General features: G+C 45.6%; 1 non-coding gene across 1 annotated transcript; it reads left to right on the top strand.

The window, feature by feature from the left end:
- The first annotated feature begins 11,283 nt into the window (after positions 1 to 11,283).
- Positions 11,284 to 11,390, top strand: LOC136490534 (small nucleolar RNA R71). The gene has a single exon (XR_010767813.1). It is a non-coding gene; the product is annotated as a small nucleolar RNA R71 (small nucleolar RNA).
- The last annotated feature ends 7,659 nt before the right edge of the window (positions 11,391 to 19,049 follow it).

The following is a 19,049-nucleotide window of genomic DNA, read 5'->3' as shown; positions in this document are numbered from 1 at the left end:
CTATGTAGTTCCTGTCACCAATTGAAACTAACTATATTTTAATTAACACATTAGACCAAGTGCCGCATGGGAAAGGGTCCCTACTACAAGCCTGGCAGAAGGCCCGATGGAGGGTCATCCGCATCTTGCTGAAGCTAGTCTTGTAGTAGGATTTTTATTTTATGTACTGAATTTTTAGCGTAGAATATGTATGTTTAATTTAGACAAAATATGAAATGTTCTTAACTTATGTATTTTTTGGGATCTTCCTTATCTTTGCGGTGATGTTTATTTTGTGTGATAGGGAAGCAGTCTTCTACGACCTGTACTGTGATGGTAGCCCCCGAGTACCTTAAATTTCATGACCGTATGTCACGTCCGTCGTTAGGTGATATTTGTAACACACAACCACCACCGTTGGTAGCCTTCACCGTCGCTTCTAGACGGTCAGGAACTTACGATGGCACCGCTATCATCAGTTTCCAGGACCGCCCAAGTCTCCCATGCGTATTTATAAAGTTTCACTCAAATTTGCATTCTCGCGGCTCCTACTTTAGCTTACAAATACCGCTGCTTCCCCCACCCTGTCTGCCTCCTCCTCAGTGCTACCATTCCCCATCACCGCCACTCACTGCCAATAATCAAGTGCTCCATGCCGCGGCGCCAGTATGCCTCACCGCCTCACACAGATCCATCGGTGACCAAGGTGGCACTCACCGCCATGCCCGCTCGAGCTCATCACTGCTGCAAGATCCAAACACAAGGGTAATGCTTTTGCACTTCCCTTATCCATATTTCTTGGATTTTTATTCCCCTCTTCACTCATGTAAGTATAAGTAGGAAGCAAGCTTCCATCTGATTAGTGTGTGTCTACCACTCTAGCAGATCCTTGTCAAGATGGAGGAGGTCCCCACCAAGATGAAGGGAGTGGGCATCCTCACAGACCATGTCTTGGTCCTCATCCTCATCCGCCTCATCGCTCGCTCCTTGTGCAACTACAAGTGTGTCTATCGCTCCTGGGAACACCTCATCTTGGATGCCGAGTACCGAAAGGAGCTGCCCCAGATTATTGCTGGATTCTTCTATTGCACCTGGAAATGAAAATGCCACTTCACCAGCGTCACTGGTGAACACCCTCCTTGTCCTTCTTGCCCTTCCCCATTCATGATGTCATCATCTCAGATTGCTGCAGCAGCCTCATCCTCTGCTAGTGTTTTGGGTGTCGCTATGTTGTCTGCAATCCGGTGATTAACAAATGGTTGCTGCTACCGGATAGCCTCCATTCTTGTGGCGAGGCTCGCTTGGGGCTCGATCCAACAGTCTCCTCGCACTTCCATGTGTTTGTATATGGGAAGATGAGGGAGGGTGAGTCCGTAGGTGTGAGCATCTACTCATCTAAGAGTGCAGCTTGGATCTTTAAAGAATCTAAATGGGACAACAGTATTATAGTATCCACATGTACGAGAAGTGTGTTTCTTAATGGTTTTATGCACTGGCTTGAGTTCTCCCAAATCGTTGTTGTTGATATGGATGGAAAGACATGGACGAAAATATAGAAGCCACATGGTGATGCAATCTCCATCCATGGAGCCTAGGGTCAGTTGTGTTTATGTACTGCTGATATTTACACTATGACTCAGCTTTCAATCTAGATCCTTGAAGACTATGGTAGTAATAGATGGACACTGAAGCATACGGTGACCATGCTAGAGATATTTGGATAGAACAATAATGAATTTGGTTGTGAGGATTGTGATGCTAAGTACCGATTGATTGCAGTTCACCTTGAATGGAATTTGATTTTCCTTGTTGGGGAGGACAGAACACTGCTTGCATATGACATGAACCATAGAAAAGTTCATGTCCTCCCTACATGGGTCATCCGCTGTCCAAGACCTACCAGGAGTCTATGTATTAACGGACCTCACTATCTTCCTTATGTTCCCTTGCTCATGGAGTCATTAGCAGAGCAGTAAAGGTGCATTTGTTGTATTTTGTTTGTTCAGGTAGGTAGTTGTTTTGATTCTATATATAGGCCAATTTGGGCTTGGTAACTAAAGGAATGGTGTGTTCAATATGATTAATTCTGCTACTTTGTGCAGGTTGAGTCTGAGTGCTTTTGAACAATTTTCCTGCATTGGCTAAGGGAGAAAGAAGATGGGTTCCATGGTGCATTGGCTACCAATTCGAAGGATGCACTAATTATATTCATTTTTGCCTAGCAAGCAGGAGTGGCACAGAGGAGGAGCATAGCTACATCGTTTTGCTATGTAAATCTATTCAGATTAGTACCTTTCGTTTGCAATCTATGTACCGCTTGTGTGAGGAAATCAGTTGAGAAAGATATTATGGTAAGCGGCCATTGTTATTGTAAGAACATGGTTTATGGATGTAATGATTATATCTATATGCTTTGCGTATAGTAAGCTACTTTATCGTTTTGTTATCACCACCGCCGTTGGTGGTGCAAACGTCCAACATCGTCGCTATACGTATTATGCGGCAGGGATCAAAAGTGTATCACTGCCAAATCATTTAGTAACCCGACACCGACTAAACGATCATCAAAGGTGGATCATGGTGCAAGGCAACGGTGACCATGACCTTCGTACTAACAGTTCATATGCTAAAGTGACGGTGATGTTCATCTCTATAGACGTCTCAACCATCGAAGCGAGAGCAAACATGCACGGTAGACAATCGGGTCGAAGTACAAGGCGACAGTGTCGTGACCACTACATAGGCGATTGATGTGCCCACACGACGGTGATGATAGCCTCCACACAAGCGGATCATTTGCCAATGCAGCAGTGTTAGTGCATACCCACACAGGTGAGTCATGCTCCATTGTGATGGAAGTAAGGACCTTAGCATGGACGGATCATAAGCCAATGCGGTGGTGTTAGTGTACACCACAGACTGTCTTATATAGCAACGGTGAGGGCTATGATCATCACTACCGATAGCTTACTGCCGAGGCCAAAATTGGACTACGATTGGGGTTATGATGTGGCTGTGAAAGGTGCGAGTGTAGTAGTGTGGTCGGCTTCGATAGTCACCGCTCGGATTGTCAGTTAAACTAATCAGCTTTGCGCTAGGCTTCTCAAACTTGATCAAGATGGCTTCATAGAGAGGATACAAGGCGCTCGGGGACTAGCTGTGGGGGGTACAACCCTAGATACCCATGGTGCAAGACATGGGCGGCACCATCAGGGATAGTCTAGCCCACCAGATGACAACTTGTGGAGCACAGCACTGCTCGGTGCACACCACAAGGTATCAAGGCGATATCCTAAAGATGGCACAATATCTCTTAGGATATGCTGTATAATAGATTCCTTGTTGAGATTATCTCTTACCCGATTAGACTAAGATCTAACCAACCTGTAACCCTACCCCCATCTATATAAGGCGGGTAGGGGACCCCCTCGAAACATATTCAATCACATCGGATAGCCAATACAAACCAAATAGAGCATAGGACATAGGGTTTTACGTCATCATGACGGCATGAACTGTACAAATCTTGTGTCTTGTGTCTCTGTTATCATCTAGTTCTTGATCACGCGCACCTCTACCAAACAATCTAGCATTGTGGGTGTACCCCTTGATGGACTATCGATGATATTCTGTTGACATAGCCGCACGCCAACGAAGCTTTGCTAAGAACCAGAACACAAAGGCGTTCGAGGAGAAACTCATGATCCGCATCACGTAGCGCTCCAATAGGCCCAAACTCCACAAGAAGGAAACCTGTAACCACCGCGACCATCTAGGCTAGCATCAACAGGTACCTCATTCTCAGGGATAGAGCGAAGCTCACCCCAATCCACCAAGGTTCATCATCAATCAGCGAGAGGACAACTCAAGAAGACATCACCAACAACTAGGACCTCCTTCTCAAGGCGGAACCTCAGCAATCCTTCAACATTAAAGTAGAACGACAAACTTCAGCAAGCAAACACTCAATGTCACTTAGAACAACCCTGATCATGTAACCTTTGATGCATGTGTTGTCATTTCATAGCATCACTCTTTACTAAGTTGTCATCCCTAGCATGATGCCAGAAATGAGTTGTTGGTACTTATTAATGACACTTGTAAATTCAGAGAAAATTATATATGATAAAAGTAATCTGCAAGCGCACAGATAATATACCATTGCAGCATTATACCCAGGAGTATACCATGTATCCTTATTTATATTTTATCCACATGGAGGAGCGATGAGGTTGGCACAGAGATATTAACAAATATGTATACTTATGGTAAAACTACTCTCATGCTATGGCAGGGGTAAGTCAAATGATAAGTAAATGATAAATGTAAGGTATTAATGGTATTCCAGGGATAGAAATAGATACTCATAAAATATAGTAAGGCTAAGCAGGAGATTCGTTAAGAGCAAAAGATTCCTAAGTCATTCCATATTTACTAAGTCTTTTGTACACCGAAGTATATACACTCTCATCTATAGCATAATTAACTTTGGATCTATGCATAAGCAACATTACTAAGGAAGATCAAGAACAGAGCTTGACTCCCTTCGCAATCGGATTCTACTTGCTCTACAAACGGGGAGTGGACTACAAAAGGCTCAATGGGAGTGTCACATCCATGATCTACCACATGACCTAGAGTATAGAATGCATCTATAGGTAAACAATATTTAAGCACCACGCTTATATAATGTTGACCACTTAACTCACTCGAGTATTGAGCTAAGCGCTTTGCGAACATTGCATAAATTCATCATCAATCATAACTATATCAAGCATACAACTAGAGCAAACTAGGATCATAATAAATAGCAACATAGTATTGAAGTAGCACAAAGTCATAAATAAGAGAGATACAATGGCTATACGAGTCTCTAGATGGCGAATCCGGAATCCTGAGCAATAGGCCACACTCTACTTGAACCTTGCTAGCTAGCCTATACTAGAGCTTGAAGAATTAGAGCTCTATTCTCTTCTCTCTAGAAACCCTAATTTTTTGTCTAATCTTGACTTATGGCAGATTGCAAAGGACGGGGCAGGGGCTGGTATATATAGGCCAGAGCATCAATCCTGAGCCCTCGAATCAATCTGACTTGAATAAATGGCGTAGATGCATTCTAGAAGGCGATGGAGGAACCAACATCGAAGCGGAGGCTGTTAGGTGGGACCAGGGGGCTGGCTAGCCTGCAAGTGGGGCTAACTGGCCCCACATGTCATCCTCTATAGGTCTGCTTTGGTGGCATGGCTTCTGGTGTCCTCTGGAACTTTTCGGAGTAGTTTTCACTACGGATAAGTGCGATTTTATTTGACGTTTTGATCCTCCTTGATGGTTTTCTGGATAAACCCTGCTGAAAACACAGATTCACCAAAACTCATAGAAATTGTCAGTTTAAACCCGTAAGTCTATGTTGCTGATCATTTTCATGCATGATTCCAAGTTTTATTGGTGGTTTATAATGGATGGTAACTATCGCCAACAAACTCCCCCAAGCTTAACCTTTGCTCGTCCCTGAGTAAAGCCAAACTTAGCAATGGATCAAGAGTTTCTATGATGTTTTCATTCCTCAAAAGTACGCATGCTTTCAAACAAGAATTCTCCTCCAGATTGAAATCCACCGATCTGACTTTCAAACTTACCCATATTACCTTCAACCATGGGGCTTTTAAGCTTTCACTTGAGTCTTGAGCAATTGAAAGACAGAACGATCAAGTCAAGCACTATGTCTCAAGTTCTTTGCTCAACCATTATTCCAGAGTTTTTATAAGTTTTCAAATAAAACTCAAAGATTCCATTGTATGACACTCTCAAGTCTCTCAATATATGTGGTATTTGTGCATCCTCACCAAGGCAATAGTGATGTTTATGCCTTTCTCTTCCTACAAGTAAAGCTTATGTGGAGCTTATAGGAATGGTAATTGCATGAAAGAGCATACTTGTAATGCATATATTGTAAAGTCAAACAACGGATCCAAAGAGAGTTGAGTCATACAATCAAATCAAGATGTGCAAGTGTGTGGAATATGATGGATATATATCTGGTGGCTAACCTAATTCTACTGTGCTCCTTGAAAACATATCTCTCATTTGAAACTTGGAAACAATTGTAAGAAAACATGGGCTATCTTATTCATTTCTCTTCTTTTTTTCAGGCGGGCATCTAAGTACCCATTGTTTTAATAATTCGGACACTTGTCCATTTTTTTCAATCCTTTCTTTTTTTTATGAATGACTTTTGCATAGCCCGTGCTTCTTCTTTGCAGTAAAATCTTTGAGAGATAGCAATAAGAATTTGGAGCATTTATTTGGTGGAAAAACCTATCAAACATATTTTTGATGTTTACTCCCAGTGTAGGAGTAAAACATTTTTGGGTGGATCTAGATGGAATGCATGTTTTTGCGCCTACCCCCAGTGTAGGAGTAGTGCATATGTGGGTGGCATGTACGTGATCTTGATTTTACAAGCATTACAAACCTCTCATAAGGATCAACAAAGCTTGACCAAACTCAATGCAAAACCAGTAGCATATGTGTGGAAGTTCTCCTAGTCTAACTATCATGTTTGGCTCTGGTAGGATTTCAATCTTTGTCATATAGGATCTCATCATGTTGCATTTTCATGTTTTTCAAAAGAAATCTCCAGAATTTAGTATCACTTAGAACAAGATAAATAGCAGCTCAGACCTTCTCATATCATATCCGTTAATTACCTAGACTCAGATCAAGCATTTGCTACCCACGAGTTTCAAGTTTAGAGCAAATTCTCATGTCAAATCAATTTCATCCAAAACTCGGGAGAATTCAAGGCTGAAAACTAGGTACTTGAAAGGAATTACAATAGAGCAACTATTCATCATTTCCATTATGTGAGATCATCTTCAAGTTCTTTTTATTTATTAGGCTCTTAAAAACAAGAAACTAAAACATACCTTAAGCAAACTATATATACACATTCTTTTTATTTGGTTTTCATTTTTTTAGATCACACCATAGTAATATATATAAAAAAACAAAGGCAAATTTTTATTTTGTTTTCTTAGTTATGAATTTTTTAACTAATACAAATTCAAAAATTAAATAAACTAAAGAAAATAATAAAATACCAAAAAGAAACTTACCTGAGGTAAACGGGGGCTCCTCCCCCAAGCTAGGTGTTGCTGCGGTCTCTCAGAAAGGCGGGTCGATGTGAAGACCCTGGAACAAATATCGCCAATTCTCGTTCCCCTGCTCCTGGTGCTGCTGAATGGTGGTGATGCGTTCTCCCATCTCTGCTTGCCACTGGGAGTGCTGGTGAAGTTGGTTCTGGATGTCATGATGTGTCTCCTCAATAGTGGTCAACCTGGTGTCGAGGCGGGGGTACTCTGCCTATTGCTCATGATCGTCCATGGGCGGCTAATGGTGGCCCATGTGCTGGTCATGGTAGCCATAGCCAGAGAAGGACATGCGTCTTCCCTGGTGGCCACATGAAACTTCCTTGTAGGACTATTGCTGGTAGTAGTCAAAATTGCCATGCTGCCATTGCCCACTTGTGCCCTATTGCCAGGAGCTCTCAACGTGCTGAGGAGCGGGCTGCCCCCAATCGGCATGCTCGGGCTAGTGCATATGGGAAGAACCCAGCTAATCCTAGCCTGCATAGCTGGTGAAAGCCGGTCCCTCCAGAATTGGATCATCACCACTATACTGGGGCTCCGGGTTGCGAGTGAGTCTCACAGAAGCGCTTTTGTGAGGTGCCGCATCCTTTCTCTACAAGTCAGAAACAAAAAGACTGCACCACATACAGACCAAGATTTTGGTCTGGTAACGGGATCTGGTTTGTATAATCTATATACATCATGACAAGTTTCCTGTCCTTACCCTTTTTCAACATGTGTGCATGGTTAAAGTATTCATAATCAATAATCCAGCGGGGAATGTCATCAATGTAAGCAACAGAAGCATTTTCCAAAAGACCCAAATTTTTAGCTATGCGGGTGACCAAAGAAGTACACCCAACATCTCCCTTAAGTTCAAGAATTTCTTTCCATTGTTTCATCATGAATTGGACAGGTGAAACTTTTCTTTTCTTAACCATGGCATAGAGTAGCTTAAATTCATCATTCCTCATAGTACAAAAATCATTTCTAGGAAATAAAGTAAATCTTAGCCATTTATGCAAGGTAGGGTGATGAATTTCATTTGTACGGAGATGGTAACAAGTAAGTTCTTTAGATATTTCCCTCCAAAATTTTGTCCTATCAAAGTCTTGTATAGCAGTGTCTACATCAATCACACATTGCGCATGAAAACCTAGAAGTTCACTAAACTATTTCCATGGGATAGAAAAATCTTTTCCAAAAAGTCTAAATGAAACTTTAGAATCAGTAGGTTGCAATGTGCATAAAATTCAAATGTTAACAGCTTGGACCCCGGCTCATCAATTTCCTAAACATTCTCCCATCCTACAGCCTTAAAAATAGTTTCAAATTCAGTTTTCATACCTGTTGCTTGATGTAGGGCTAGATCATAGGCGGGAGTGAGAATGAACCTCCGGGTCTTCAGCTGCTTGTAGATGTTCTTCTCCATATCGCCCCGAAGCTTGAGCTGCTTCTCTTGCAAAAGAATGTTTATCTCAGCAGGGGATGACCAGGTTGATGCTACGACAACAGGAGATGGAGCATCAATCTACATGTCTTGCTCAGGAAGATGAGCTTCTTGTTGAACGGAACGATGCCGCACGCTTGAGCTTGCCCAAATACTTGCTCATCTTCCTGCAAAATAAACACAAGACAATACAACTCGAGGAATGGATTAGGTAAATAAAAATGTTAGCGGTCCGCCGTCCAGAAGTCAGTCGTTCGAGGGTCAATTGTTCGAGGGTTAGTCATCCGAGATTACCTAATGAATTTCTAATCAAGATTTTGGCATGACCTCCACCCTAATTCTTTTTGATTTTTTCTCTTGATTTGGACAGCACTACCACTCTTAAACTCTCTTAATCCTTGCTCAAATTTTAGCAGCACTTCCACTCTCTCTTTCTCAAGATTTTTCTCTCAAACTTTCTCACCCTTTCTCTTACTCCAAAACTACTTCTACCAAGAGAATTTTCAACTATGAAATTGAGAACTGGAATTTCAAACTTGGGAGCTGGTTTTGAGTTGTGTTTGAGGCCGAGAGCAACCAGAAGGTGTGGTATTTATAGATGGGTGAGCAGCAGGCCGGCGAGCCAAGTGGTGGGGCTAACCAGCCCCACATCATGGCTAAATGGTCTCTCCTCTCTCTAGATATTTTATTGCTTTGTGATTAAGCAAGTTGAGTGCTCCTTTCGGTGGAAAAGCATCCTGGATGGTGCAGAGTGGAGGAGAGTGGAAATGGAGGTGATGGAAGTGATGGGTAGTGGTTGAGTGGGTCCCATGTGTCTCCCATATTTCTACTGTATACACATGTATATGCGATGCAAAAAATATTTTATGAAACTATGAAATATAAGAAGATGAATGGATGGTATTTTTAAATTTTTATGCCTCCACGGTAAATATTTCTTACGGGTTTTTATGCTCCGTAAAAATTACTCACATGGGGCTTGAATTTTTATGATGCCATGATGAGGATTTTTATTTTATTTTTCTAATGCAAGTGTTGAAAGTAAGTATGCAAAAGTAAAATAATTGATGCCATGTGAAACGTAAAGGTGGATAACTATCGATTTACCTCCCGGCGAGGGTTCGGGATTTTGAGTCCGCCGAACCGAACTTCTCAGTTGTATTTATTCTTTGGGTATGTCCTTCGGTCTCGGAGATGGTGACCTTGATACTTGTTTTTCATGCCACTCCAAATTAGAGCATTGTTCTGGTCATGGCTTGAAAGCAAATCGCTCTTCCTTGCCATTGATATGAAATTTGATTTCTCTGACTCCAGCATCAATGTGCGCATTTGTAGTACTCAGGAAGGGCCTCCTGAGTATGAGGGGTGTCTTCATGTCCTCCTGCATATCAAGTACTATAAAATCACAGGAACAAAGAAGTTTAGTATTTTTACCGAAGGGGTAGCGGACCGATTGATCGGCTAGTTGCAGGCACATCGATGTTGGTGTGAGTGTTGAATAGTCAAGCTTGTCGAAGACCTTCTTGGGCATGACGTTGACACTTGCTCCAAAATTGCATAACGCATTCTCAAAATTCTGGTTTCCGATTGAACAGTCGATAGTGGGACATCCTAGATCCTTCTTCTTGACAGGTGATGTATTCAGGATGGCCGCACTACACTCCTCCGTTAACTTGATTACTTCAGTGGTAGGTAGTGGTCTCTTGTTGTTGAGGATGTCTTGGAGATACTTCACATAGGTAGGTACCTGTATGGCATCTAGCAGAGGAATATTGATATATAACTTTTGAATTACCTCTACAAACTTACCAAACTACTCATCCATTTTGTCTTTTCGATTTCTACGTGGAAATGGTAGGAATGTGGTGTCATGAAAATCTTGCATCATTTCCTGTGCTTGTGGCTCAACTTCTTCAACTTCATCATCCTTCTTCTCCTCTTCCTGCACTGCTACCAGTGTCTTACCTGCCCTTGTCGGATAAGGCGGATCACGAGTAGACTTGCCACCTCTTGTAGTTATGGCGTTGACCTTTTCAAGGTTAGTGGCAAAAAGCATAGCAGTAGCCAACTGAGCTAATTGAGATTCTGTCTTTTTATTATAACTAAGTTGGTCTTTTATGGTAGAAGAAAAACTATCCATTTTAGTGTTTATATTTTCTAGGACCTTATCATTAAAAGAAAGCTTCTTAGAAATATTCTCATTAATCTTAGCCTGTTCTATAATTAGATCTCTCAGGGATGGTTGCTTAGGTTTAGAAAAATTATAACAATTACCTAGGTACTTACCTTGGTAAGTTGATCGTTGTTGCTGTTGATTCCATCCTTGTTGCTGTTGTTGTGGAGCAGAATTGTTGTTGATGGTGTTTGCATCTTCTTGATATTCGGGGAAATCAACCCCCAAATACTCTCCACGGGTGTTTTGAGCATTAAAAGCATCTTGTATGGCCTGACTATCTTTCTTGTAATTGGCTCGTTGTTCAAGCCAGTTCAACAAGACTTCCATCTTGGTTGATAGTGCACATACCTATTTTGGTACTTCTTCACTCTTATTGCATGATTGGATGTTACATGATGACCAGTCTTGATTAGAGGCTATCTTCTCCATAAGAGTTTTAGCTTTCCCAAGGGTGAGTGACATAAATGATCCTTCAGCAGTAGCATCGAGTTGTTCATCAGCTTTTTGAGTTAATGCATGGTAGAAACTTTGCATGAGCAACCAATCTCCTATTCCATGATGAGGAAAATCTGAAACATATTCTTGGAAATGTTCCCATGCTTTTGGAATGGTTTCTCCCTTCTGCTGTTGAAAGTTGGAAATCTTTCCTCTTAAGGCATTGGTCTTGCCTATAGGGAAAAACTTTGCTAGAAAGGCCTTCGAACATCTTGCCCATGTGTTGATGTTATCTTTGTTGGTGTGGAACCACTGCTTTGCCCTTCCCACTAACGAGAATGGAAATAGGCGGAGTAGTATGATGTCTTGAGCAATGTTCTTGATGGTGATTGTGCTGCTTATCTTCAAGAAACTCTAAAGATGAGCACTAACATCTTCATGTGCCTTTTCGCTGAATGGGGTAGCTTGCACCAAGTTGATGAGGCTTGAGCTCAAACTCAAGGTTGTTGGTTTTGAGTGTTGGTCCAGTGCGAATATTCTCAGTGCTTGGAGCAGAGAACTCATGCAGAGTCTTGTCAGCCATAGCTTCAGAAACTAGTGTTAAACTTCCTCTTGATTAGGTTGATTCTAACTAGAAGTTGTTGGTGAATCACAACCAATTCTATAATACCCTGTATAATGAAATGAACAAAGACAAACAAGGGTAAGCCTACTAAAGCAGACGTGTTATGATTTCATCAATAAGTATTTATTTGATCAATTCTCTATAGCCATGTGCCCCTCCTCGGCAACGGCGCTAGAAATGCTTGTTGACATTTCTTAGCATCACTCTTTACTAAGTTTTGATCCCTAGCATGATGCCAGAAATGTGTTGTTGGTACTTATTAATGACACTTGTAAATTTAGAGAAAATTATATATGATAAAAGTAATCTGCAAGCGCACAGATAATATACCATTGTAGCATTATACCCAGGAGTATACCATGTATCCTTATTTATATTTTATCCACAGGGAGGAGCAATGAGGTTGGCACAGAGATATTAATAAATAAGTATACTTAAGATAAAACCACTCTCATGCTATGGCAGGGGTAAGTCAAAAGATAAGTAAATGATAAATGTAAGGTATTAATGGTATTCTAGGGATAGAAATAGACACTCATAAAATATAGTAAGGCTAAGTAGGAGATTCGTTAAGAGCAAAAGATTCCTAAGTCATTCCATATTTACTAAGTCTTTTGTACACCCAAGTATATACACTCTCATCTATAGCATAATTAACTTTGGATCTATGCATAAGGAACATTACTAAGGAAGATCAAGAACATAGCTTGACTCCCTTCGCAACCGGGTTCTACTTGCTCTACAAACAGGGAGTGGACTACAAAAAACTCAACGGGAGTATCACATCCGTGATCTACCACATGACCCAGAGTGTAGAATGCATCCGCAGGTAAACAATATTTAAGCACCACACTTAAATAATGTCGACCACTTAACTCACTCGAGTATTGAGCTAAGCGCTTTGCGAACATTGCATAAATTCATCATCAATCATAACTATATCAAGCATACAACTAGAGCAAACTAGGATTATAATAAATGGCAACATAGCATTGAAGTAGCAAAAAGTCATAAATAAGAGGGATATAATGGCTATACCAGTCTCCAGACAGCGAGTCCATAATCCTGAGCAATAGCCCCTCAACTTGAACCTTGCTAGCTAGCCTATACTAGAACTTGAGGAATTGGAGCTCTATTCTCTTCTCTCTGGAAACCCTAATTTCTGGTCTAATCTTGACTTATGGAAGATTGCCAAGGAGGGGGGCAGGGGTTGGTATATGTTGGCCAGAGCATCAATCCTGAGCCCTCTGATCAAACCTACTTGAATAAATGGCGTAGATTCCTTCTAGAAGGCGGTGGAGGAACCGACGTCAAAGCGGAGGTTGCCAGGTGGGACCAGGGGGCCAGTCGGCCTGTAGGTGGGGCTAGCCGGCCCCACATGTCATCCCTTGTAGGTCTACTTTGGTGGCATGGTTTCTGGTGTCCTCTGGAACCTTCTGAAGTAGTTTTCACTGTGGATAAGTGCGATTTTATTTGACGTATTGATCCTCCTTGACGGTTTTCTGGATAAACCCTGCTGAAAATATAGATTCACCAAAACTCATAGAAATTGTTAGTTTAAACCCCTAAGTCTATGTTGGTGATCATTTTCATGCATGATTTCAAGTTTTATTGGTGGTTTATAATTGATGGAAACTACCGTCAACAGCATGCAATAAAGTTTCGCATTTTCCACGGGCTTTACTATCTTCCATCGTCGTTCCTCAAACATTCTCACCCTCATCCAAAGGCGACCAAATCTTAGTCTAGCACAGGTTAAAGTGAGCTTGGCCTAAAGCAAAGGGGGCATCACCATGCTTTAAGCCGCAATCCAAAACAAGCGAGCCTCGCCTAAAAGAGGGAGGGGCGTCGCTGTGCTTTAAATCGCCAATAGAAACAAGCGAGCCTTGCCTGAAAGAAAGGGGCAACGTTGCACCTTAATTTGATAATCTAAACAAGTGAGCCTCGCCTGAAAGAAAGGGGGTGTCACTGCACTTTAAGTTGATAATTTAAACAAGAAAGTCTCACCTAAAAGAAAGGGTGGCGTCGCTGCGCTTTAAGTTGTTAATCTAAACAAGCGAGCCTCGCCAAAAAGAAAAGAGGGCCGTTGTCGTGGGGTCGAAACCATGACATGCATAGTTGTTCGAGTCGGTGTTAGAGTATGGGTCTCCGGTGGCTCGGGTGGACTCAAGAACACAAAAATCACGCAATGGTTTATCCTAGTTCAGGCCAATTCTGTCCCTACATCTAGCAACTGATGATCCTTATACTCCAAAGCACCTAAAATCAGGGGGGGTTACAACAGAGTTGTAGAGAGAGAGATTTGGTAGAGGGTTAGCTTGGTGCTAATCCTAAGGTTTCCTCACCGCCGGTCGAGTCTCCCCATCGCCGGAGAGGAGGGAGATGAGGGGATGCGGTGGAGGAGCTCTCGGTGTAGAGCAGAGGAGGATCAAATGGAATGGAATGTATGATGGTGGAAAATCAAAATCCCCCTCCTAGGTTTGACCTTATCCCTTATATAACGAGATAGGTTAGGTACATGGTGGTTTGGGGGTTCTAGTCTATGGACTACGTGCGTCGGAGTCTAGGAGGGCCTTACAGCGATGCGTCATGGACCGTGGCTGTGTCGTGGAGCTAAAGAAGCCTTGGGCATCGTTCAACTGCTCTGTTCTAGAAACCCCACATGGCAGGCTATGTCATCTTGGATCGGCCTCCCCAGGTGGACCTTCTAGAGCCTTCTTGGTGGCAAAGGAAGTTGGCTCCAGGGGCTGATGCGTGGGCCCAGAAGCCCCTGAGCCCCTAGAGGCCAAGGGAAAGCTTTGTCTTCTTGTGTCATGCCCTAGGTGTGACCCTATCGGGGGAGCAGTTGATAGGGCCATGCCTAGGGAGCGGCATCGAGGAGCCCCTGAGCATCGGTAGCTCAGGCTTGTCTTCTTATGCCCGGGCCTTGGCTGGCATCGTTAGCCAGGCAGCAGCCAAGGGTCAGGCCTTGATGTGCCATAGTTAAGGAGCCTAGGGCTCTGGCGAGCCCCTGACCCCTTGGTGGAGGTCACGGCCAAGTCAGGCTTGACCGGGTCTCTTTGCCAGAGGGTGCGCACGAGCGTGCCTGATGGGCATGGCCCCTGAGCCCCCGGGAGATCCTGGAGGAATCATTCAAGGGTCTTCTTCGATTGGGAACCATTGGACCTGAGGCTTAACATACCCATATGTTAGGATCTCATTAGGAGCTCCCGAGCCCTTCATGGCCTCACTTGGCGTGATGGCGATGGAGGGCTGAATTTGATCTTTTGGTGACTGAACCCTCCTTGGCAGGGACGGCTTCCACTAACAAGAGCGTTGTGCCCTACTTGGGGCCTTTTCCTTCAATGTGATGGGTGTTGCTTGGCTATCGGGGCTGAGCAAAGATGATGCTGATCCCTTCGTGAGTCTATGTCGCATGGGCCTTCAACTCGAGGTGGGCCATCTGATCTGGGGGTGCCCTCCTTTTTTATCGGAGCCTACTATGGGCTTGGTGATCAAGAGCATCTAGGCTCTGGTGTGGGGCCATATGATCATCCAAAGCTCCATGCCCTTCGGGGGGCTACGATAGTAGGTCCCGATCGTCTCGAGCCAGCCTTCTAGGGATGACCTTCTATGGCCATAGATCATGGAGCGGGGTGCACGCTGAGTCTTGGATGGAGGCCCTCATTGGACCCATTGCTCAGTGGTTTCCGACCCAACTCCAGGGAGTTGGTTGGTTTTGTGGGGTGCGCCACCCGAGCGCCCATCGATCGGGGGATCAGGTTGCTCCATCTGGGGAGCCGGTGCAGCCCCCGAGGCCATTATGGGGCCTCCTTGCCAGTAGGAGCAGCGGCTTCTAGGCACGTCACTTCCGCTAATGCCTTGCGTAGGCGGTTGATGGCGTCTAGGCCATCATGCCTAGTGGAGGAGTTATGGTGTGCACCCCTGCGTCGTCCCTGTCTCATCTGGGAGATGAGACGTCGAGGCCACGTGGAGCAGATCTAGCAGAGGGGGAGCCACGTCACTTGGTGCATGTGGATCCAGGCCATCGATGGTGGTAGGTGGGCCCAAGGGGAGTCAAATCCCCTCAAGTCCCACGAGGAGGCGTGCGCAGAGTGGGCAGCGTGCGTAGTCGAAAGCAGAGTGGGGACTTGACTCGTTGTCAGTGGTTCCTTGACTTCGCCTTTATTGCACGGCCATCATTGCACAACTGCCCTAATGCATGCTATGGGGATTGAAGAGATGTCTGGCTAGTTCCCTCGGGCCCCTTCTAGCCATAGATGGCTGATTGGAGGGGCTGGAGCCGCTCACTGTGCATCATCTAGGCTATAAAGGGGAGCCACTGGTTGACGTGGCGTCCTCAATCCCTTCCTCTGGCCCCTTCTCTTCTTAGATCCATCTTCTTCAGCGGTGATGGTGGTGGCAATGAAGTGTGACGCTTCCCTCCGGGTGAGCTTGGTCTTGTCCGTCGGGTGATTACTTCTTCGAGGGTTGAAGGACTCTAGTGAAGGAGGGGCGACGATGTGACTCTAGAGGCGTCTGTCATGATCCCCTCCCCTAGAAGGTGTAAGAACTCTAGCGATGTCGCTGGAGTCCTTACGGCCTCCAATGGTGGAGGGGGAGCGCGCCGCATCGGTCACTACCCCTCCATCCCGGTGATGGCGTGGGGGCTCGGCCCCGCTAATGGAGCGACGGTCGGCATCGCCAGGTTTGGGGCCATAGGAAGGTGCCCCGAGGCCGACCCACCAGCCCGAGCCATGCATGCCACAGGGCACTGACCCAGAGGTTAGGCGAGCCCTGTGGTCTTTGTTGCCGTATAGGCGGCAGTAGATTGAGGTTTCTACTGCCGTATATTGTAATCGGGTCATTCCTAATTAATGAAATTACTTTCATTTGTAATCCCCTTTTACTCTTGAGTTGTGCTCAGAGACTTAGTCCCTCATTGGGATGGGTTGTTACGATGATGGCCTCATTGGCCAAGATCACTGTGCCTGTGCTGCTAATGGGTAAGTCTTTGAGAACCCCGGGTTTATGGTCGTTCTGTGCCCCGATCATGTCCCCTAGAGGGGAGATCCTCGGCTTCCTAACCGAGCCACTCGTATAGTTCCTGAGCCCATCTATTGGTACTCAGGGGCTCGCTGCCTCCCTCATTGGGTCACCACGAGTGGCTCTAAGTCAGTACTTGGACATCATTTGATGATCAGCCGGTTTTGCTTATAGGCTCCTAGCTAAGGCCTCTGGTGCCCGACCATGAACGTCCCTCGCACCTTTAGTTGCTTCTGGCGACCTTGAAGGCCAGTGGGCTAGCCTTAGAATCCTCGGCGATGCCCCTTCTAGGGCCCCCCGAACTATCGTGCAGTGGGGAGAGGCGATCCAATGAAGGATCCGGAGATAGGCAGATACCTGCAAAGAAAATAGAATGGACACAAGAGAGGGGAAAGAGGACATAGCTAGTAATGCGATGGCTGGGCCTGCTCCTCCTGCTCTATCCACCCATCCTTGGCATGCGTGGGGGCCTTGCACTGTGATCCACCTTCACAGATGGCAGCAAGTGATTAGCTCGATCGTTCCTTTGGTGTAGCCGAGCTACCACTGGGGTTGCTTAGGTTAAAGGAGACTACAATAGAAACAAGCGAAGCAAGAGGGTCAGGAGGATGGGGCTTATCTTGGTTTTTGTTGTTGGAGGGGTAGGTTGGCGAAGGGGGTCGGCAGGTGGGTCTTGGCTAGGGGGACATCACTTCTAGGCGGATGGCTCAGCGATGGCCATCCCTCATGGGGAAAGGTCAGAACTCACCTCGATTGGGTCAACCCCTTTTTGGGGGTCGAGCGCCTAGATGGAGGGGCCAACCAAGCCACCACTGCCGCTAGGAGTCTTGGCCACATCACCAATGCTCGATTGGTCAGGCATCGCCACTGCCTTGGTTGCTTCCTCTACCAATGCCCTTCCTGCATCATGGCCGGTGCCATCAGAAACATAGGGGGCGATGAGCACAGCCGCTAGGGCGATGTAGTCCTGCTCGCAGTAGTAAGCTTGCTCGAAGCTGCCCTCGACGATGATGACCCCCTTCAGACCGGGCATCTTGAGCTTCAGGTAGGTGTAATTGGGGACGGCCATGAACTTGGCGAAGCACGGTCAACTGAGGAGGACATGGTAAATGCTAGGAAAATCGACGACCTCGAAGGTGAGTGGCTCCTTGCGGAAGTTGTCCAGCTAGCCAAAGGCGAGATTGATCCAGATGCACCCGAGGGGCACGACTTCCTTCCCTGGCATGATCCCATAGAATGGCGCCTTGCTAGGGCTCAGGCTGCTCCGACGGATGCCCATCTTTATCAAGGGTGTTGGCGTAGAGTATGTTGACACGGCTGCCCCCATCCATCAACACCTTGGTGAGGCACATGGTACCCATGATCGGGCTAACCATGAGTGGGTAGCGCCCAGGATGAGGGATGCAATCGGGGTGATCTTCTTGGTCGAAGGTGATGGCTATCTGGGCCCGTCGGAGCCACATCAGGGCAGCAAGGGTGTGAATGGCGTTCACCTCCTGCTCAGTGATGGGGCGCTGCAAGCGAGATTCATATGCCTAGGAGCCCCCGAAGATCATGAGGCAGCACTCAGCCTTAGGGAACTTGTTGTCTTCCTCCTGGGCACCGTCTGTTGGGTCGCTGACCTTCGGGGAAGGCTTCTAGGCCTTGCCCTATTGGCCAAGGGTGCTACCGATGTAGCCCCTCATGGTAGCGCAGTCCTTGAGGACATGCTTTGCTTGCCCCTGTGGAAGGGGTAGGGGGCCTCAAGCACCTTCTCGAAGTGCTCTGGGCGTGCACCACACCCATGGGGCTAAGGTCTAGCGGCACGGTCGGCCGTTGCCACCATCTCCTCCCCGCAGTGCTTCTAGTCTTTGTTCCGCTTGTAGCAGCGTTGCTGGGACGAGGCAGGATCGTCGCTGCTGTCACCACCACTAAGGTGGCCGGCGGCCTTGGCCTTCCCACTGAAGTTGGCCTGGATGGCCTCCTTGCTAGTGGCATACTGGGTGGTGACATCTAGGAGCTCCCATGTCATGCATGGGGTCTCACAGCCAAGCACATGGACAAGCGCCTTGCAGGTCATGCCACAGATGAAGGTGTTGATTATGTCAGCATCGGTGATGTTGGGGAGCTCATTGCACTTCTTGGAGAAGCATTGAATGTACTCTTGGAGGGTCTCATTGGCCCTCTACCTACAATTGCGGAGGTCCCAGGAGTAACCTGGGTGGGTGTAGGTGCCCTAGAAGTGGCTGATGA

Source organism: Miscanthus floridulus, chromosome 10, assembly GCF_019320115.1.
Source record: "Miscanthus floridulus cultivar M001 chromosome 10, ASM1932011v1, whole genome shotgun sequence".
NCBI lineage: Eukaryota > Viridiplantae > Streptophyta > Magnoliopsida > Poales > Poaceae > Miscanthus > Miscanthus floridulus.
Note: the sequence above shows the minus strand (reverse complement) of the source record. Positions and strands in the feature narration are given on the sequence as shown.